Source organism: Oryctolagus cuniculus, chromosome 19 (genome assembly GCF_051225735.1).
Source record: "Oryctolagus cuniculus isolate XC-2025 breed Fujian yellow rabbit chromosome 19, ASM5122573v1, whole genome shotgun sequence".
NCBI classification, from domain to species: domain Eukaryota; kingdom Metazoa; phylum Chordata; class Mammalia; order Lagomorpha; family Leporidae; genus Oryctolagus; species Oryctolagus cuniculus.
In genome coordinates this window covers 19,893,315-19,916,100 of record NC_142885.1, presented here as the reverse complement: position 1 = coordinate 19,916,100, position 22,786 = coordinate 19,893,315, and the positions used below count along the sequence as shown (strand labels likewise).

General features: G+C 42.4%; 2 long non-coding RNA genes across 3 annotated transcripts in view; one reads left to right on the top strand and one right to left on the bottom strand.

Moving 5' to 3' along the window:
- The window catches only part of LOC149120388 (uncharacterized), a 31,700-nt gene extending 25,526 nt beyond the window's left edge, over window positions 1–6,174 (bottom strand). Inside the window, exon 1 of the long non-coding RNA XR_016226191.1 lies at window positions 5,682–6,174. This is a non-coding gene — a long non-coding RNA (uncharacterized LOC149120388). The remainder of the gene's footprint in view (window positions 1–5,681) is intronic.
- A 39-nt stretch (window positions 6,175–6,213) lies between these two features.
- On the top strand, window positions 6,214–21,077 carry LOC149120387 (uncharacterized). Of its 2 annotated transcripts, XR_016226193.1 has the most exons (4): window positions 6,214–6,321; window positions 6,662–6,736; window positions 6,937–7,014; window positions 20,873–21,077. It is a non-coding gene; the product is annotated as an uncharacterized LOC149120387 (long non-coding RNA). The 2 variants fall into 2 exon arrangements; XR_016226192.1 differs by lacking the exon at window positions 6,214–6,321 and having other exon boundaries at window positions 6,435–6,736.
- Window positions 21,078–22,786: the final 1,709 nt, after the last annotated feature.

Sequence of the window (22,786 nt, the reverse complement as noted above, 5' to 3'; positions counted from 1 at the left end):
TCTTGGCAAAGGAAGGGCCACGAAATGCTCTGTCTTGGCCAACAGGTGAACAAGTGTGTAATTTTTTTTGACAGGCAGAGTGGACAGTGAGAGAGAGAGAGACAGAGAAAGGTCTTCCTTTTCCATTGGTTCACTCCCCAATGGCCACTGCGGCCAGTGTGCTGTGACCGGCGCACTGTACTGATCTGAAGCCAAGAACCAGGTGCTTCTCCTGGTCTCCTAGGTGGGTGTAGGGCCCAATCACTTGGGCCATCCTCCACTGTACTGCTGGGCCACAGCAGGGAGCTGGACAGGAAGAGGAGCAACCGGGACAGAATCCGGCACCCCAACCAGGACTAGAACCAGGTGTGCCCATGCGGCAGGTGGAGGATTAGCCTATTGGGCCATGGCACAGGCCCAAATGTGTAAATTTTAAATTTGCTAAAGTCACCACAAGCTACTTAATAATGTGAAGGATTGACTACACACAGCAAGAGAGGCCTGGAGAGCAGGAGGAACAGCTGGCCTCTCTGGTTTTCCCTAAAGGTTGCTCCAGGGACACAGGGTTCCTGTGTCCTCCTGCCCAAGTATCCCCATAGAAACTCCAGTTCTGGTCCATACAGATTTATTTGTACTTTGCTTTTTAAACTGAAGACAAGCTTTCTCTTTTATTTAAAGTTTTCCATGTTTATTTGAAAGGTTGAGCTTTAGACAGAATGGGATGGGGTCAATGGGGAGAAACAAGGAGATCTTCTATATGCTGGTTTACTCCCCAAATGGCCACAAAATCGAGGGCATGGCCAGGCCAAGGCCAGGAGCCAGGAACTCATCTTGGTCTCCCACTTGGTTGGTAAGGTCCATTGTACTTAGATCCATGCCCTGCTGCCCTCCCAGGCACATTGGCAGGAAGATGGATCCAAAGCAGAGCAGCCAGGACTCCAGCAGGCAGTCTTCCATGGGTTGCTAGCATGCAAGTGACAGCTTAACACACTGCATTATGATGGCAGCTCCAGAAGACCTTCCTTTAATTTTGAACATCTTCATTAAAAATTATCTTGGACAAGGGTGAGCATTTAGCCTAGCACTTAATACCCCAGTTAAGGTGTGTCTTAATTCAGTTCAATTCATATTCAATTTCTGGCTGTGGATCCAGATTCCAGCTCCCTGCCAGTTTGCACCCTGGAAGTCAGCAGGTAATAGCCCAAGCTCTTGGGACCTTGTCAACCGTATGGGAGACCAAGACTGAGTTCTGACTCCTGCCTTCAGCCTGGCCCAACTCTGAGTGTTGAGGAATTTGGAGAGTACACCAGGAGATGGTTAATTTCTCCCTCCCTCTCTCTGTCTTCTCTCAAAAAAAAAAATTGAGAGTACTTAAGTCATTATTAAATTATTTTATACAATTATATTATTGGTTAGAAAGATTAATACAGACAACTAAAATTGCTTAAAATTATTTATAAGAGACAATGTATTATCTAATAACATTTCACATAATAGGATAATAAACATGTGTTCATGTACTACTGTAAATAACTGAAGCATAGTTACTTTTCAAATAAATCATGTTTTTATAAAAAAGATAATCATTTAGGTCTTTTTTTTTGCCAGAGTGTCTTGGCTTTCCATGCCTAAAATCCTCTCATGGCCTCTTTAGCCAGATACGAATGCCTTAAGGACTGATTCTGAGGCCAGAGTGCTGTTTAGGACATATGCCCTTCTATGAGTCTGCTGTGTATCTCGCTTCCCATGTTGGATCGTTTTCTCCCTTTTTTATCCTATCAGTTAGTATTAGCAGACAGTAGTCTTATTTATGTGATCCCTTTGACCAAAAAAAAAAAAAAAAAGAAAGAAAAAAGAAAAAGGACCTAAATGAAAGATCTCTGTGAGTGAGATCCCAGTAGAAAGAATGGGCCATCAAAGAAGGAGGTACCTTTCTCTGAAGGGAGGAGAGAACTTCCACTTTGACTATGACCTTGTCTAAATAAGATCAAAGTCGGCGAACTCAAAAGGCTTCCATAGCCCTGGAAACTCATGACTAGAGCCTAGGGAGATTACTGACGCCATAAACAAGAGTGTCAAATTGTTAAGTCAACAACAGGAGTCACTGTGTACTTACTCCTTGTGTAGGATCTCTGTCCTTAATGTGTTGTTCAATGCAAATTAATGCTATTTCTAGTATTGAAAGAGTATTTTACACTTTATGTTCTGTGTGGATGCAAACTGATGAAATCTTTACTTAATATATACTAAATCAATCTTCTGTATATAAAGATAATTGAAAATGAATCTTGATGTGAATGGAATGGGAGAGGGAGCAGGAGATGGGAGGGGTGGGGTTGGGGGGGGAAGTTATGGGGGGAAAAAGCCATTGTAATCCATAAACTGTACTTTGGAAATTTATATTTACTAAATAAAAAAAAATCAGCATTTTTGTGGACTTTTCAATGACCTGTTATCCATCTAAACAAAAATGCAACTAAGTACTTTCCTAGTTTTTTGTCAAAGTAGAAAGTTGATCATTTTTAACATTATAATTTTACAAATGTGTAATATATAACAAGTAAATAGTAAATATATGTGATATTTTAAAATTTCTTATCTAAGAAATCTGAACATTCCAACTGAAAAAAAAAATTTAAGGATATGATCAATGATGTTTAAAATACAATTATCGGCCTTCAGTGTGGCTCAGTAGGCTAATCCTCCACCTGCGGCACTGGTACTCTGGGTTCTAGTCCCGGTTGGGGCACTGGATTCTGTTCTGGTTGCTCCTCTTCCAGTCCAACTTTCTGCTGTGGCCCGGGAAGGCAGTGGAGGATGGCCCAAGTGCTTGGGCCCTGCACCTGCATGGGAGACCAGGAGAAGCACCTGGCTCCTGGCTTTGGATCAGTGCAGCACGCTGGCCATAGCGGCCAATAGGGGGTGAACCAACAGAAAAAAAAGAAGACCTTTCTCTCTGTCTCTCTCACTGTCCACTCTGCCTGTCAAAATAAATAAATAAAAAAATTTTTTTAAAAAATTTAAAATACAATTATCAAAGGTCAGCACTGTGGCTTAGTGGGTTGAGCTGCTGCCTGAAGAATGGGCCTTCATGGAACTGTAGTTCATGACTGTAAAATGTTTAGCACTGGGGGCAGCTTTGTGGAGTAGCTGGTTAAGCCTCCACTTGAGACGCTGTTGGAGACCCTGCTGCTGCATTTCCCATCCAGCTCCCTGCTAATGCACCTGGGAAAGCAGCAGAGGATGGCCAAGTGCTTGGGCCCCTGCTTCCATGTGGAGACTCAGAAGAATACCCTGGCTCCTGGCTTCGTCATGGCCCTGGCTGTTGCCACCATTTGGGAAGTGAACCAATGAATGGAAGATCTCTTCTCTCTGTAACTCTGCCTTTCAAATACAATAAATAAATCTTCGTGGCTGGTGCCATGGCTCACTAGGCTAATCCTCCGCCTGCAGCGCAGGCACCCTGGGTTCTAGCTTCTGTCGGGGCACCAAAATCTGTCCCAGTTGCTCCTCTTCCAGTCCAGCTCTCTGTTGTGGCCCAGGAAGGCAGTGGAGGACGGCCCAAGTGCTTGGGCCCTGCATCCACATTGGAGACCAGGAGAAAGAACCTGGCCCCTGACTTCGAATCGGCTCAGCGTGCCGGCCATGGCAGCCATTTTGGGGTTGAACCAATGGAAGGAAGACCTTTCTCTCTGTCTCTCTCTCTCACTAACTCTGCCTGTCAAAAAAAAAATAAATAAATCTATGAGTGTGTGTGTGTATATATATACACACACACATATATGCATATTATTATATTATATATATTATATATGTTATGTAATACATATAACATATAACATAATTTTATAATTTATAACATATAATTATATATTAGAATATATAACATTATACTAGATATTATATATCATAAATATAATATAATATACAATAATAACTATGTATAATATATAATTATCAGCAAACTCAGTAAGATGTTTAATTTATTTAGAAATTGAATAAATACAAATTTAAGTATGTTTTTTTCATCAGATTCAAAACAACTATTGCAACTGTTGACATTTTGACATATATGAGGCAATGGCCATTGAATAGAATGTGAATTTGCAAAAGAAATCGGTGATGTGTACCAAAAGTCTTAGCAATAAAGATTATGTTTATTGTATACTTTTGTCCCAAATAAGCACTTCCTAAAAAAATCTTTCTATGGAAAAAATAGGTTTCAGAAGGGCCTATGGAAACTTTTTCTTAGGGAAACTTCAGGATAGAAAAGTAAATATCTAAGAGTACAGTATTCATTAAATAGTATATGATAAATCCATATGAAGACACATACTGTTTAGCTATAAAATATATTTACATTATTAAGCAAAAAAAAACCTTGCAGAGCAGAATGTATGATATATATATATCTCCACTATTTTTCAAAAACATGCTTATTTATTTTTTAAATATTGATTTATTTATTTGAAAGAGTTACACAGAGAGAGCAGAGGCAGAGAGAAAGAGAGAGAGAGAGAGAGAGAGAGAGAGAGAGAGAGAGAGAGAGAGGTCTTCCACCCACTGGTTCACTCCCCAATTGGCCGCAATGGCCAGAGCTGCGCCGATCCCAAGCCAGGAGCCAGGAGCTTCCTCTGGGTCTCCCACACAGGTGCAGCAGTTGGGCCATCTTTCATTGCTTTCCCAGGCCATAGCAGAAAGCTGGGTCGGAAATGGAGCAGCCAGGTCTTGAACTGGTGGCCATATGGGATGCCAGCGTTTCAGGCCAGGGCGTTAACCTGCTGCACCACAGCACCAGCCCCCAAAACATGTTTATACAGATACATTTCCTCAAGCCTGTGTTACGTGAGCGAAGCCATCTGTTTGACTCACATAAGCGTACCTTAAAAAGATTGTGGAAATGGAATTAAAAGTTAAATTTATTTTGGTTCAAAACATGTTGAAATTTATATATACATGGGTTATTTAAAAAGTTCATGGAAAACATGTATTATGAGAAATACCTATTTCAAATGTTATGCACCAACATAAACTTATCTTCTCCTTCTATTTCCCATGAAAATTCGAAATCCATCAGAAAAACATGGTGTTCCTGGGAAATATCTGGCCATTATTTAATATATTGTAGAGATGCTAAATCTGCCTGAAGTTACTAAAAAAGAGTGTGGTGGTGATTACACACTTTTCATTTAAACTCTCTGCGTTGTAACCGATCGGCACATTTAAAGAAACTATTTCCAGGTGTTATGCAATCTGTGATACCGAAATCAGAGCAGAGAGTGTCTTCCTGACGCGGTGGCTCACCGGCCGGTGCCCTAGGGCCAGTTGAAGGGGCTGCCAGCCAGCAGCGAGTCCCGGGTGAGCCTCTCGGTGGGCGTCTTGCCCACCAGGCACAGCAAGTGGAGCTGCGCAATGAGGGGCGCCTGGAGCGCGCGCAGAGCCAGGCGCACTGGGGCTGGGACGGGTACTGGGCGCGCAATACTCCATGAGAGCCACCTGCGCCTGCTCCTGCAGCCTCTCAGCGCGCGCAGAGGCCGAGAGCTCCATGGCCTTAAGGCAGCCGGACTCCACCGAGTCCCCCTGCAGGCGGCCCAGCTCGTCCACCTGCTCCTGGTCCAGGAAGGCCACGCGCGCTCGGCCGGCAGTGGCGCCCTGGCAGGCAGGGGCAGCGCTAAGAGCAGCCGCGCCACCAGCGCTCTTACCTGGTCCATGCCCAGCGCCCCGCCGCCGCCCGCACCTGCAGCTGCGCCATCAGCTCCCACACTGGTTGCGGGGGAAGGAGTCTCCGCCTCCCGCACCTGCCACGCCCGCAGCTGCGCCCTCAGCTCCCACACCGGTTGCCCGGGAACGAGTCTCCGCCTCCCGCACCTGCTGCGCCCACAGCTGCACCGGGAACAACCCTCTGTCCGACGCCTCGCCAGCACCCAGCCAGGAGGGCTGCCGGAGGAGGCGGCCAGCACCGCCGGGCAGTGATTGCGGGATGCGGCCGCACTGCAGCGTTGCGGGGCGGCAGGAGGGAGAGAGAGAGAGAGAGAAGGGCAGGGAGAAGACAGCCAGAGCGAGGCTCTCTCAGAGTCCCCCCACCCCAGCTCCGGGAGAGGCCGGGTCGGGAGGGGGCCTGGGGCCTTCCCCAGGTGGGACTGGGAGCTGGGGCCTAGCCTGCAGCAAGCAGGTGAGGTGGGAGGAGGGAAACCGAGGCAGGGAGGGCTGGCTGCCAGGCAGGGCAAATTAAGGAGCCTTAATGAGCCCGCCCACCTGGCCTGATCCAATCAATGAGCTCCAGCCCTAGGCCAGCCTCACGCAGGGCGCATTACCAGCCCTGGAGGGGACTCGGGGCTGGAGGTGGGGCTGAGTCCTGCGGGGGTGGGGGTCAGCTGTCCAGTAGGAGTGGCCAAATGGAGCCCAAAAGTGCTGCCCTGGTTATAAGCCCCGCCTGCACCACCCACCCCATCCTACCCCAGGGCCTTTGCACCTGCTCACCCCCCTTCTTCAAACCCTCACCCCAACTCTTCCTCCTCCAGCCCAGGCTGGGGCGTGGGGTTCAAATCCCACCCACAACTCCCTCTTTAACACCAACCCCCGAATTAACAAATCTGCTTTAGAGCAGTATTGGCCATGGAGGAAGGCTACCCTGGTGGCAACTGAAGCCATGGGCTATTTCTTGAGGGCCAACTGTATGCAGGGACCCTGGAGCACAACAGTGCACAAGACAAAGAGAGTCCCTGGAGAAGTCATTGGGTTCCAAAGCAAAGTAAAGGTTTGTGAGCTGTGATGGTGGGAGGCCACGCATGGGGTGGGAGATGTAGCACGTGGCTGTAGGCACGCCCACCTGAGGGCCGGGCCAGCGGGATTTCAGATCAGCCACGTGAGAAGAGGGGGCACAGGTGAACCCCCCCAAACTGAAGGGAGTGGCTTTTCCAAGGGGCTCTGAGCTGACTTTATCAGCTTCCCTCACAGACCCAGTGAGGGAGGAGGACTTCGAAAGCGTGAGAGACTGGAGTCAGACCCTGGGAAGAACCGGCAGACAGAAAGCAGGTATGGGGTGTGCATTTATCCTGAGGCTGGAACCCCCCACCCCCACCCCGATACCACCGCCGCCCCCCCCGCCCCGACCCCCGGTGTGGAGCCTGGAGAAACTGCAGGGCATTGGCGTTTTGGGCCGCGCTGCTTGGACTGTGTCTGCCCTGGGCCAGGCTGGGGCTTCTGGGGAGGGAACAAGAGTGGGGCCCCCCCATGGGCTCGGGCTGCCCGGCTCCTGCCTTAAGCAAACAGAGGCAAGGGTGGGGGCTACGGAAACCAAATAAATGTGTGTATGTGTGTGTGTGTGTGTGCGTGTGTGTGCATGTATGTGTGTGTCCATGTATGTGTGTGTCTGTGTATGTGTGTGTCTGTGTATTTCTTCAGGACGCAGAGGCCAGGCCTGGGCAGGGTACCGGGCCCTGGCCACAGCTGTAATTGGATTCCTGCAGCAGTACAGGGTGCAATGGCCCTGGTCTTGTGGTTAGCAGGTGCCAACCCCGGGCCCCACCAGCCGACTGCAGGGAGGATGGGGGCTGCTCACCCTCCTTCCGCAGGCCTCCCCCACGGCTGCAGCGGGGCTGGGGTGCCATTCACCGACCTACCACACACCCCCCCAGGCTGCAGCGGGGCTGGGGGCCACTCACCCTCCTTCTGCACAACCCCCCTGGAAGCACTTCTTGAGCCGGCAGGACTGGCACTGGTCACGCTGTTGTTGGCCCATCTGACAGTCCCAATTGGACCTGCAGGTGTAGCAGTGTTAGGAGCTGATTGTCTAATGAATATACAGGGTGTGTGTTTTTAAAGCCTGATAATTTTAGACATAACTTTCTCCACGTTTTATATTTCTATATTTTAGTTTTCATGTATCCATTTGAAAGGCAGAGAGTAATTCTACTGTGTGTGTGTGTGTGGCAGGAACCCAATTCCTTGAGCCCTCCTGTGCTGCCTCCCAGCGTCTGCATTAGCAGGAAGTTGAAGACAGAAATGGAAACAACACTCAGACGCCCTCATTCCATTGTAGCAAGGTTGTCTCAAGGGGATTCTTAACCACTTGGCCAAATGCTCGCTCCTGCTTACTACTTTTTAAACACCACTCTCTTACATTACATAGGCCCAGGATCACAAAAATTACCAATTCCAATGTTGGCAAAACCAATGAAAATGGAGCTCTCACAAAGAAAATGAAAGCCAAGCAAATTATTTAATTAGAAGTATTAGCTTGAATAAAATAATACTTTGAGTTTCATGTTTCATCAGGTTAGATAAGTGATGGATTTTCAATATCAATATACACTGAACATAAAAAAGATGTAAAAATATTTTCAACCATCAATATTACACATTTGCAAAAGCAGTGGATGCTTGAATAGTTCTACAAAAATGTGTTCCAAAATCATGTGATTAGTCTTTAAATAAAGGAAATGAATGTTTATCTCAATGAACCATTTCCAAAAGGGCAGAAATACAAAATAAAGCCCCTAACAAACTGGATTTGACAATGATTATTTTTGAAAATATCTTCGAAAAAAAATTTTTAACTTTTATTTAATGAATATAAATTTCCAAAATACGGCTTATAGATTACAATGGCTTCCCCCCCTAACGTCCCTCCCACCAGCAACCCTCCCCGTTCCCACTCCCTCTCCTCTTCCATTCACATCAAGATTCATTTTCGATTCTCTTTATAACAGAAGATCAGTTTAGTATACATTAAGTGAAGATTTCAACAGTTTGCACCCCCATAGAAACACAAAGTGAAATATACTGTTTGAGTACTCGTTACAGCATTAAATCTCAATGTACAGCACATTAAGGACAGAGATCCTACATGACGAGTAAGTACACAGTGATTCCTGTTGTTGACTTTACAAATTGACACTCCTATTTATGGCATCAGTAATCTCCCTGTGCTCCAGTCATGAGTTTCCAAGGCTCTAGAAGCCTTTTGAGTTCTCCGACTCTTATCTTGTTTAGACAAGGTCATAGTCAAAGTGGAGGTTCTCTCCTCCCTTCCGAGAAAGGTACCTCCTTCTTTGAAGACCTGTTCTTTCCATTGGGATCTCACTCACAGAGATCTTTCATTTAGGTTTGTGTTTTGTTGTTGTTGTTGTTTTTTTTTTTTTTTTTTTTTTTTTTTTTTTTTTTTTTTTTTGCCAGAGTGTCTTGGCTTTCCATGCCTGAAATACTCTCATGGGATTTTCAGCCAGATTCGAATGCCTTTAGGGCTGATTCTGAGGCCAGAGTGCTGTTTAGGACATCTGCCATTCTATGAGTCTGCTGAGTATCTCGCTTCCCATGTTGGATCACTCTCCCCTTTATTCTACCGGTTAGTATTAGCAGGTACTAGACTTGTTTATGTGCTCCCTTTGACTCTTAGTCCTTTCATTATGATCAATTGTGAACTGAATTGATCTCTTGGACTAGTGAGATGGCATTGGTACATGCCACCTTGATGGGATTGAATTGGAGTCCCCTGGAATGTTTCTAACTCTACCATTTGGGGCAAGTCAGCTTGAGCATGTCCCACATTGTACGTCTCTTCCCTCTTTTATTCCCACTCTTATGTTTAACAGGGATCACATTTCAGTTAAATTTCAACACTTAAGAATAACTGTGTATTAACTACAGGATTAAACCAGTCATATTAAGTAGAACAGACAAAAAAAAATACTAAGAGGGATAATGTATTAAGTTGTTCATTAACAGTCAGGGCTATGCTGACCAAGTCACCATTTCTCATAGTGTCCATTTCACTTCAGGAGGTTTCCTTTTTGGTGTTCAGTCAGTTGTCACCGATCAGAGAGAACATATGGTATTTGTCCTTTTGGGACTGGCTTACTTCACTCAGCATGATGTGTTCCAGATTCCTCCATTTTGTTGCAAATGACTGGATTTCATTGTTTCTTACTGCTATATAGTATTCTAAAGAGTACATATCCCATAATTTCTTTATCCAGTCTACCGTTGATGGGCATTTAGGTTGGTTCCAGGTCTTGGCTATTGTGAATTTTGCTGCAATAAACATTAGGGTGCAGAGCGCTTTTTTGTTTGCCAATTTAAATTCCTTTGGGTAAATTCCAAGGAGTGGGATGGCTGGGTCGAACGGTAGGGTCATATTCAGGTTTCTGAGGAATCTCCAGACTGACTTCCACAGTGGCTTGACCAGTTTGCATTCCTACCAACAGTGGGTTAGTGTCCCTTTTCCCCACATCCTCGCCAGCATCTGTTGTTAGTAGATTTCTGTATGTGAGCCATTCTAACCGGGGTGAGGTGAAACCTCGTTGTGGTTTTGATTTGCATTTCCCTGATTGCTAGTGATCTTGAACTTTTTTTCATGTGCCTGTTGGCCATTTGGATTTCCTCTTTTGAAAAATGTCTATTGAGGTCCTTGGCCCATCTCTTAAGTGGGTTGTTGGTTTTGTTTTTGTGGAGTTTCTTGATCTCTTTGTAGATTCTGGTTATCAACCCTTTATCTGTTGCATAGTTTGCAAATATTTTTTCCCATTCTGTCGGTTGTCTCTTCACTCTCCTGACTGTTTCTTTTGCAGTACAGAAACTTCTCAATTTGATGCAATCCCAATAGTTGATTTGGCTTTGACTGCCTGTGCCTCCCGGGTCTTTTCCAGAAACTCTTTGCCTGTGCCAATATCTTGAAGGGTTTCTCCAATGTTCTCTAGTAACTTGATGGTGTCAGGTCGTAGATTTAGGTCTTTAATCCATGTTGAGTGGATTTTTGTGTAAGGTGTAAGGTAGGGGTCTTGCTTCATGCTTCTGCACGTGGAAATCCAGTTTTCCCAGCACCATTTATTGAATAGACTGTCCTTGCTCCAGGAATTGGTTTCAGATCCTTGATCAAATATAAGTTGGCTGTAGATGTTTGGGTTGATTTCTGGTGTTTCGATTCTGTTCCATTGGTCTATCCATCTGTTTCTGTACCAGTACCATGCTGTTTTGATTACAACTGCCCTGTAGTATGTCCTGAAACCTGGTATTGTGATGCCTCCGGCTTTGTTTTTGTTGTACAAGATTGCTTTAGCTATTCGAGGTCTCTTTTGCCTCCATATTGCTTTAGCTATTCGAGGTCTCTTTTGCCTCCATATGAATTTCAGCATCATATTTTTCTAGATCTGAGAAGAATGTCTTTGGTATCCATATTGTAATTGCATTGAATCTATAAATTGCTTTTGGGAGAATGGACATTTTGATGATGTTGATTCTTCCAATCCATGAGCATGGAAGATTTTTCCATTTCTTGGTATACTCTTCTATTTCTTTCTTTTTTTATGATTATGTAATTCTCATTGTAGAGACCTTTAACATCCTTGGTTAAGTTTATTCCAAGATATTTGATTGTTTTTGTAGCTATTGTGAATGGGATTGATCTTAGCAGTTCTTCCTCAGTCATGGCATTGCCTGTGTATACAAAGGCTGTTGATTTTTGTGCATTGATTTTATATCCTGCCACTTTGCCAAACTCCTCTATGAGTTCCAATAGTCTCTTAGTAGAGTTCTTTGGATCCTCTAAGTAAAGAATCATATCATCTGCAAAGAGGGATAGTTTGACTTCTTCCTTCTCAATTTGTATTCCTTTAATTTCTTTTTCTTGTCTGATGGCTCTGGCTAAAACTTCCAGATCTATGTTAAATAGCAGTGGTGAGAGTGGGCATCCCTGTCTGGTGCCAGATCTCAGTGGAAATGCTTCCAACTTTTCCCCATTCAATAGGATGCTGGCCATGGGCTTTTCATAAATTGCTTTGATTATATTGAGGAATGTTCCTTCTATACCCAATTTGCTTAGAGTTTTCATCGTGAAAGGGTGTTGAATCTTATCGAATGCTTTCTCTGCATCTATTGAGATAATCATATGGTTTTTCTTCTGCAGCCTGTTAATTTTGGAGAATCCCATTGATTGATTTGCGAATGTTGAACCATCCCTGCATACCAGGGATGAATCCCACTTGGTCTGGGTGGATGATTTTCCTGATGTGTTGTTGTATTCTACTGGCGAGAATTTTATTGAGGATTTTTGCGTCTAAGTTCATCAGGGATATTGGTCTATAATTTTCTTTCAGTGCTGCATCTTTCTCTGGCTTAGGGATTAAGGTGATGCTGGCTTCATAGAAAGAATTTGGGAGGATTCCCTCTTCTTCGATTGTTCTGAATAGTTTGAGAAGAAATGGGATTAGTTCTTCTTTAAATGTCTGGTAGAATTCAGCAGTGAATCCATCTGGTCCTGGGCTTTTCTTTGTTGGGAGGGCCTTTATTACTGTTTCAATTTCTGTTTCAGTTATAGGTCTATTTAGGTTTTCTATGTCTTCATGGTTCAATTTTGGTAGATTGCATGTGTCCAGGAATCTATCCATTTCTGATAGATTTTCTTGTTTCCTGGCATACAAGTCCTTGTAGTAATTTCTGATGATTCTTTTTATTTCTGTAGTGTCTGTTGTTACGTTTTCTTTTTCATCTCTGATTTTTATTGATTTGGGTCTTTTCTTTTCTTTTTTTAGTTAGTTGGGCCAATGGGGTGTCAATTTTGTTTATTTTTTCAAAAAACCAGCTTCTCACTTGGCTGATTTTTTGTAATTTTTTTGCATACAATCCTGTTAATTTCTTCTCTGATTTTAATTATTTCTCTTCTCCTACTAGATTTGGGTTTGGTTTGCTGCAGTTTTTCTAGGTCCTTGAGGTGCGCTGAAAGCTCATTTATTTGGTACCTTTCCAATTTCTTGATGTAGACACCTATTGCTATAAATTTGCCTCTCAATACTGCTTTTGCTGTAACCCATAAGTTTTGATATGTTGTGTTGTTATCTTCATTTACTTCCAGAAAGTTTTTGATTTCTCTTTTGATTTCTTGAATGACTCAGTGTTCATTCAGGAGCATGTTTGTTCAGTCTCCATGTGTTTGCATACTTTCTGAGGTTTCCTGAGTTGCTACATTCCAGCTTCATTCCGCTGTGGTCTGAGAAGCTGCATGGTATGATTCTAATTCTTTTAAATTTGCTGAGACTTGCTTTATGGCCTACTATGTGATCAATCCTAGAGAAGGTTCCATGCACTGCTGAGAAGAATGTGAAGTCTTTAGATGTAGGATTGAAAGTTCTGTAGATATCTGTTAGATCCATTTGGGCAATAGTGTCGATTAAATCTGCTGTTTCCTTGTTGATCTTCTGTCCGGATGATCTGTCTATTTCTGAGAGTGGAGTATTGAAGTCCCCCAGTACTATTGTATTGGAATCTAAATCTCCCTTTAAGTCCCTTAACATATCTTTTAAATAGACCGGTGCCCTGTAATTAGGTGCATATACATTTATAATAGTTACATCTTCCTGTTGAATTGAACCCTTAATCATTATATAGTGTCCCTCTTTGTCTCTCTTAACAGTTTTTGTATTAAAGTTTATTTTGTCTGATATTAATGTGGCTACACCTGCTTTTTTTTGGTTTCTGTTGGCATGGAATATGTTTTTCCAACCTTTCACTTTCAGACTGCATGCATCTTTGTTAGAGAGATGTGTTTCTTGTTGGCAATAAATAGTTGGGTAGTGTTCCTTGAGCCAGTCAGCCAATCAGTGTCTTTTAACTGAAGAGTTAAGACCATTAATATTTAATGTGACTTTTGATATGTAGTGACTTTGCCCTGCCATTTGCCAAAGATTAGTTCTAATATATGCTTTGAGCTTCTCATGCTCTTTTACTGGTGGTTTTTCTTCCTTTCCCTTCTTTCATATTGATGGCCATGTTTCTGAGTGTAGCACATCTTTAAGTATCTTTTGCAGGGCCAGATGAGTGGTGGCGAAGTCTTTCAATTTCTGTTTGCTATGAAAGGTCTTTATTTCACCTTCATTCACAAATGAGAGCTTAGCAGGATATAATATTCTGGGCTGGCAATTTTTCTCTCTTAACACCTGTGCTATGTCTCGCCATTCCCTCCTAGCCTGTAGTGTTTCTGATGAGAAGTCTGCTGTGAGTCTGATTGGAGATCCTCTGAGAGTAATCTGACGTTTCTCTCTTGCACATTTTAGGACCTTTTCTTTATGTTTCACTGTGGTAAGTTTAATTACCACGTGTCGTGGTGAGGATCTCTTTTGGTCATGTTTATTGGGGGTTCTATGAGCTTCCTATACTAGGATGTCTCTGTCCTTCTCCAAACCTGGAAAGTTCTCTGCTAGTATCTCACTAAAAAGGCCTTCTAATCCTTTCTCTCTCTCATGCCTTCAGGAACTCCCAGAACCCAAATGTTGGTATTTTTAATAGTATCCTGTAGATTCCCAACAATATTTTTTAGATTTCTAATTTCCCCTTCTTTTCTTTGGTTTGACTGTATGTTTTCCTGTGCTCTGTCTTCTAAGTCTGATATTCTCTCTTCTGCTTCACCCATTCTGTTTTTAAGGCTTTCTAATGTGTTTGTCATTTGATCTATTGAGCTCTTCATTTCATTTTGATTTCTCTTCACGATCACACTTTCCTGTTATACTAGTTTCTGCGTTTCATTTTGATTCTTCCTTTAAATTTCATTTTCATGAGAGAGATTTTCAATCTTGTCCAATAAGGATTTCTGTAGTTCAAGGATTTGCTTTTGAAAACTTCTAAATGTTCTTATCATAAATTTTTTGAAATCCATATCTTGCATTTCTTCTATCTCATCATCTTCATACTCTTGGCTTGGGGTGTTTTGTTTATTTGGAGGCATCATAGTGTCATCGTTGATCTTGTTCCCTCGATTTCTGTGTTTATTGCTTGGCATAGTTAATTCTTCTTTCGTCACTGTGTGTTTGTTTTTTTTTTATACTATGTCCATGTTAAGTGGACTGCCTGCTGTTGGAGGAGCCTTGGAGGCTTAAGATGCGTGTGGCCTGAGAGCTCTGCTTGGTTCTTCCTGGTTACGGGTGTGCAAAGGTGACACCCGCAGGTTATGCGTGGTAAATCCCTCTCTATTTATTTTTTTTTTATTTTATTCATTTTTTCAGGAGGTAAGTAATACCGCACCGCACGGCTGTGCAGAATTGATGGTATTTAGCTTCCAATCTCTGGCTTCTACCCAAAGAGTCTGTGCAGGCTCTGTTTCTCCTCTGGACTCCCACTGGGTTGCCTAGGCTACTGAATTGTAGTGACTCAGTTCCTTAGCTCTCTCCTGTTGTTATGTAAATCCAGAGTGGGGGCCTGCCTGCTCTTTGTCTCTTTTTAAAATCTTGAAAACTCTTGCAAACTCTTGCAAACCTTGCAGCCTTGCAACCTTTGCAAGGTTGGCTGAGAGAGAAACCCCCCACCTTTTTTCCTTCTTTCCTGTAGTCAGTCTGGTGCACTTTCCCGCTCCCCTCTAGATTCTGACTGCCGTTTCCCCGCCAATGTCTCGGGTTACTGAGCTCACCTCCCCTTCCAGCGCCAATGTGTGGACTCGGAGCTCTGGGCATCCCAACTCTCGCCGCTGGTGTCTGTGTGACATCCACTCCCCTTCCTGCACTGGCGCGCAGACCCTGCGGCTCCCGCGGCTCGGCTTCCGTGCAGTGGGCGACCTTGTTCTCCCAGTAGGTCCTCCGAGTCTCAGCCACTAGATCCAGAAGAGTTTCCTCTGCAATTTTTTCCTGGTCATTTTTCTGAGGCTACTGTAACTCCACTTTTATTAAACTAAATTTTCCTGGACTATCGGTGCATGCCCTCACTATTCCGCCATCTTGGCTCCGCCGAAAATTCATTTTGTTTTAAGAACTGTTTCTGAGGCCGGCGCCACGGCTCACTAGGCTAATCCTCCGCCTAGCAGTGCTGGCACACCGGGTTCTACTCCCAGTTGGGGCGCCGGATTCTGTCCCGGTTGCCCCTCTTCCAGACCAGCTCTCTGCTGTGGCCAGGGAGTGCAGTGGAGGATGGCCCAGGTGCTTGGGCCCTGCACCCCATGGGAGACCAGGAAAAGCACCTGGCTCCTGGCTCCTGCCATCGGATCAGCGCGGTGCACCGGCCGCAGCACACCAGCCACGGCAGCCATTGGAGGGTGAACCAACGGCAAAGGAAGACCTTTCTCTCTGTCTCTCTCTCTCACTGTCCACTCTGCCTGTCAAAAAATTTAAAAAAAAAGAACTCTTTCTGAAAACTGTATTTTTAAAAAAGTAAACAATATTTTAATGGGGAATTACTAACCATGATATAATAAAATATTTTCTGGAATTCTTGATCACAGTTTGAAGCAAGATTTCATTTAAAAAGTTACTAAAGGTGGGAAATAAGGCATACAAGAAAAACTATTTTTAATTTTTAAATGTATCTTTATCTTTAAGTATATCAAATGCAAAATGAGATTACTGAGAAAACACATGGTAATAGAGAATTATTAGATTTATTTCAAAAATTCTTATTGAATTTTTATAGGCTCTCTAAACTTGATGTAGCAATCTATTTTTTCTGGGACCACATTTGTTCCTTTTTCCACTCCTGTTAGCATTATTTGGCAAAAGTTGAACGTTGAGGTACACGTGAGAGAATTATTACTCCATTTTCCTGGCCAGTTCTTGGTAAGAAATCAGGAAACAACCACAACCACCACAACAAACACCACTTTCTCAAGAGCATTTGCAGATCAGTTCTGCAGACTTCAAATGTTTTCAGGTTTGGAATGTTTAGACTACCGCTCTCATGCTAAATTCTCTGAGGCTTTCTTTTTATTTCTGAATTGCTTTTTACAAAAAGAATGCAGCATAAGGGACTGACAGCAAAATACACTGTTCCCCAGATGATTCAAATAATAACTATGCCAATTGTTTGTATTTATATTGCAAACATCATATTTTCACCTAAGTATCACTTACCTCAAATGTTAACTGAATAGTTTTATAGAATTGTTTTTTAAGATTTATTTTCTTTGAAAGAAAGAGTTATTCTACAAAAAGAAATAGATATCGTCAATACAAGCATAATTTTTATTCCTTCAAGTGACTGATAGAAAAATATGTTTTGTATCTTCAATTTGAACAGGATCTCCCCAAAATTAAATTAGATATGTTGTTTACCAGTGTGATAAAATGTATCTCACAAAGAGAAAATATGATACAAAAATATAATTTACTTTATTTCTTGAATATTCATATATGTCTTGCTAGACTAAGTTAGAGTAGAATCAACATGTTTTTGTCAATCTAATCATTCTGAAACAAAATCAAATAATGAGTAATTTGGAAATGTTTATGAATTAGTTTTCTGTTTATTTCTATGGAGGAAGGAGGAATGATGGTAATGTTTCCAAATTATTCTGGTTAAATGTGGAACAGTTAAAAAATAACATGATATAGTTGTAAGTAGGTCTTAGGCATCCAATGCATGTGCAACCATGCATGACACAAAATGTATTAAGTTAATACAATCCTTGACTTTTTTTTGACAGGCAGAGTGGACAGTGAGAGAGACAGAGAGAAATGTCTTCCTTTTGCCATTGGTTCACCCCCACAATGGCCAGGATCCAGGTGCTTCTCCTGGTCTCCTAGGCGGGTGCAGGGCCCAAGCACTTGAGCCATCCTCCACTGCTTTCCCGGGCCATAGCAGAGAGCTGGCCTGGAAGAGGGGCAACCGGGACAGAATCCGGCACCCTGACTGGGACTAGAACCCCGTGTGCAGGCACCACAGGTGGAGGGTTAGCCTATTGAGCCATGGCACAGGCCTATAATCATTGACTTCTGATACCTGTGGTGTCCATTCCAATGAAGATTCTGATTGGCTAGCTCATGGTAACATCAAGGACTCTAGTTGGTGTGACTTTAAAACAACTATTGGATTGATTCACATATGTTAAACATAAATTTTAAAATATATGACTGCTTTACTTATTTGCCATGGCAGTTAGTGTTACCTGTTCCCTTTTATCTTTGCTTTGTAAAACACACAAAAACATTCATTTGCCATATTCTTCAAATTAAGAAAATGGTTTACTGTATGATGATGTTTAGATTCTCTTTGATCACCCAAGGATTGATTTTTTTTCTTGCCATAATAAATCTACAAATGAAAACCTGTGATTCATTAATGATCTTGATCTGAATTAGCACAGAGCAGATGAGTCTGGGGCACTCTTAGATATGAATATTCAAATCTATAGAAATTAAGGAAATCACAATGGGGAGACCAAAATTATTTATAAAGGATCATTTATTAAACATTTTTCACAAAATACAAAGATGGTTGTTCTGCAAGAATACATCACATCTTAAAAAATAATGTGTTTTTACTGAATTTAATTTGAAGACATTCAGAATTGTTTTGTCTATCCCCTTGGGGAGCCCATTTGGCTTTGCTCCTTGTCTGACACCATTTCTAAGAAGGAAGAAACATTTTCTTGTTAATTAAGTCATATTCATAACAGCTTTAATTTTATAGAAATAAAATCAGACAGTGTCTGCCACAACAAAGCTCTCTCCACAAAGTAACTGATTTGCCTATGATCCTATTTTTTTTTCAAGCTACAAGATAGGACGAATCAAGGAGGAGCTAGGTAACTTGTATTATAACGTATTAGCAGCAGTTGATAGTAAATGCAACATAACATTTGTTTTGTCTGTGGTACAAGAATATGTCATATCAGACTCTATCTACTGTATTTTTCTCTACTTGTACACAAGTAAGCACATACGGATTGTTTCAGAATGACACATGCATAAAAAGGCAGGAAGCTGGCCTGGCTGGCATTATCAGCGCCTATTTTCATCAGCTAATATGAATGAATACCTAAAATTAGTGAAGACAGGAAAATGACTTAAGGAAAATATATACAGAGTTAAACTACATCCTTTTAAAAATCTATTTGAGTGACTCAGGCACTTTGGCTGTTCAGGATAAAATGTCTTATGTTTTATTCTTGATAGCGATTTCTCAGTGCAAGCAAAAGCAAATACCTGCCCACTGTCATAAACATGAACTTGTACATTTGAGAATTTAAAGCAAGTTCATCTTCAATGTTTTCACTCTGGAGGCATCTCGTGTAGAAATGTGTCATAATTTGTTCTTGGTACCCATTTAATTTTTCAGTGTAAGCAAAGGCAAATACCTGCTCACTGTCATACACACAACCAAACATCTCTGGACTATTCAAAGCAAATTCACCTTCTGATTTTCATCATGGAAGCATCTTTGATAAGTGGCACTTTGTATAAATCCTCTATAAATCATGCAACACAGACCCATGATGCCTGAATTTAATAATATTAAAAATCATGGCCATGGCCATCTCTCTGTGTAAACTCCGTTGGGTAAGGCTTGCCATCACGATGCTTCTTTCCTGAGGATGGAGCTGGTCCTGTCTGTGTGGATCATAAGTGTGCATGCTCTGAGCTGTGGTCGCTGTTGTGGCTGTCTTCGTTGTCCAGAGAGTCCCCTGTTTGCTGGAGCGTGGCCGCACCAATCCCTGACAGCTCTGAAGGGAACAGGGTTCCTTTCTTCACGTTCACCAGTTCCTTTTCTCAGGCAGCAGTGCCCGGCTGGCCCAGTTTTACCCTCTTCCACTTCATCTGCCTGTTCTGGAACCACACTTTCACCTTGGACAAAGAAAGGAAACACACGAAGCAAAACAGAACATTAAATTCAAGTGCTTTCTCCTTTTGGTCTACCTAGGAGAACCAGATTCTCAAAGGCTTACACGAAGACACCATGGAAGAGGGGTAAATATAAAAATAATCCCACCCTGAGTTTAATCAGGTTACATGTTTGTGATAATAATTTATAAACATTCAGAAGATGCACACAAATGATTACCTTTCATATTTAACTACAAAGGGAATTCACTTTAGTATTACCTCCCAGTTTTTGCTTTGTGGATTTAAAAATTAAAAATCACAATAATAAAGAGAAGTAGACAAGAAAGGGCTTATCATTCAGCATGTCTCCAAGGTATTTGGTTCTGTTCTTGCATGATAAACCTGTGATGGGACCTATGTGGATACGTGGCCAGGAGCTTCATCAATAGGTTGAATGTTATGTGAATGTTCATCTTAACACACTAATGTGAAAAAAAAATGTTTTCCATGGTTGTATCAGTTTAGTTTTCTTATTCTTTCCAGGGCATAAAAGTTCAAGTTCACCCAAATCTTTGCTGGCATTTGGATTTACCAGCTTCAACTTTCTTTTACAACACAATGAAAATAAATGTTATCTTACTGTGCTTTTATTTTGCCTTTCCTGTTTTCTAATGGAGTCAAGTATTTTTGAAGAGTTTAGGATCCAGAGTTGGTGTCCATGTCCCATGTTGTAGCACCAGGAGTCCTGGCTGCTCTGTGTCCAATTCACTCCCTGCTGCTGCACCTGGGAAGTGCTGCCATTTGGGGAGTGAGCCGATGTATGGAAGGCCTCTCTCTCTCATTTCTCATAGATAAATTAACTTTGTTTTTTAAAAAAATAATGGCCCACTGTAGTGCTTCTATGAAATACCTCCCTGTATCTGGTATGAATTCTTTTTAAAATTAATCTTACTCTTTATGGACTTTAAAATGTCTGAGTCCTAATTTAATACCTTCAGTTGTATGGAAGCTACTATCTTCTCTCAGTTTGTGCCCTCCCCTTTTCTTGGAGTATTTGTTGATGATCAGAAGCTCTTAATGTATTTATATTTACACACTGTTTCTTTAATGGTTAGAGCTATTGAAGCATACTCTCTGCTGAGGCCACAAATGTATTCTACATCTTCCAAGGGTTTAAGGTTTGCATTTCAAATTGAACCTGTCAAACCAGGAAGTATTGATTTTAGTATACAGAGGAAAGCAAATGCTTCCATTTATTCTGTATGAATAACAAGTTGTTCTTGGGCCCGGTGCTGTGGTGCAGCAGGTTAACACCCTGGCCTTAAGCACCAGCATCCCATATGGTGCCAGTTCAAGACCTGGCTGCTCCACTTCCAATCCAGCTCTCTGCTGTGGCCTGTGAAAGCAGTAGAAGATGGCCCAAGTCCTTGGGCCCCTGTACCCATGGAGAAGATTGGGAAGAAGCTCCTGGCTCCTGGCTCCTGGCTCCTGGATTTGAATCAGTGCAGCTCCAGCCATTGCAGCCAACTGGGAAATGAACCAGTGGATAGAAGACCTCTTTCTCTCTCTGCCTCCCCTCTCTCTGTGTAACTCTTTCAAATAAATAAATAAATATTTAAAAAGAACAAGTTGTTATAGGTAGCTTTTTACAAAAGTCACCATTTTCTCAGTGATCACTGTTTCAATTCCATCATAAATAAAGCTTCCATGTAGAAAGTGGCTTCAAAAAGCTCACAGAAAATGGAATTAAATGATAACTTCTTGATGTTTTTTTCAAGATTTATTTTATTTATTTGAAAGTTATGCTAATGGAGACAGAAAGAGAAGCAGAGAAAGAGAAAAATCTTCCATCTGTTGGTTCACTCCCCCAATCAGATGAGCCCACAACCACGTCTGGGTCTCCCAGCAGTGGCCCCATCTGTGAGCTTTTGAAGGCCCCTCATATGTACAGCTTTCTGCTCTACTCTGTTCTGTCCCTGGGTCAGTTTTTACCTGTGAGAACATCATATTTTCATTCTTGCTATAATTTTATACCAGATCTTTGTATCTGATAGGGACAGGTCTGCTTCACCACCAAATATATTTCATTCTTCTACACCAAATGTATTTTGAATGTTCTGCATTTTCTTTTATTTATTTATTTTTTGACAGGCAGAGTGGACAGTGAGAGAGAGACAGAGAGAAAGGTCTTAATTTGCCATTGGTTCACCCTCCAATGGCTGCCATGGCTGGCCGGCGCACCGCACTGATCCGATGGCAGGAGCCAGGTGCTTTTCCTGGTCTCCCACAGGGTGCAGGGACCAAGCACTTGGGCCATCCTCCACTGCACTCCTGGGCCACAGCAGAGAGCTGGCCTGGAAGAGGAGCAACCGGGACAGAATCCGGCACCCCGACCGGAACTAGAACCCAGTGTGCCAGCGCCACTAGGCGGAGGATTAGCCTACTGAGCTGTGGCGCTGGCCTCTGCATTTTCATATTTGAAATAATCTCAATTTCTGTGAATACACAGTGCCAATGGGAATGTGATGAGAAATAACTCAAATTTCCAAAGACATATTTATATCTGCAACATTCAAATCACATGATTCATAAAAGTTAGTATAAATTCCTTAGACCTTTTCACAATTAAATATTGAAACTGAGATGATTCTTAACTAGGGATTGTGACTGCTTTCACTGCTGGGCTCAATTAACATCATGTCTCATTTATTACCTATCTATACACTAGTCCATTTGACAAAAATAATACAATATAGTAAAAATTTGATTTAAAGTTCAGTGGTGAGGGGCCAGCACTATGGCATAGCATGTAAAGCCACCACCTGAAGTGCCAACATCCCACATGGGTGTCAGTTCAAGTCCTGGTCACTCCACTTACAATTCAGCTCTCTGCTATGGCCTGAGAAAGAAGTGGAAGATGGCCCAAGTTGTTGGGCCCTGCACCCATGTGGGAGACCCAGAAGAAGATCCAGACTCCTGGCTTCAGATTTGCTCAGCTCTGGCCATTGCTGCCATTTGGGGAGTGAAATAGCGGATGGAAGATCTCTCTCTCTCTCTCTCTCTCTCTCTCTCTCTCTCTCTTCCTTCCTCCCTCCCTCCCTCCCTCTCTCTCTCCCTCTTTCTCTCTCCCTCTTTCTCTCTCTCTCTGCCTCTCTGTAACTCTCTGCCTTTCAAATAAATAAATAAATCTTTAAAAATATTTGATGAGAACTGACATATTATTACTGCTTACTACTCATAAGGATCACTGCATGCATCATGTTACAGCATATATGCTACATGTGCTTTATTTCTAA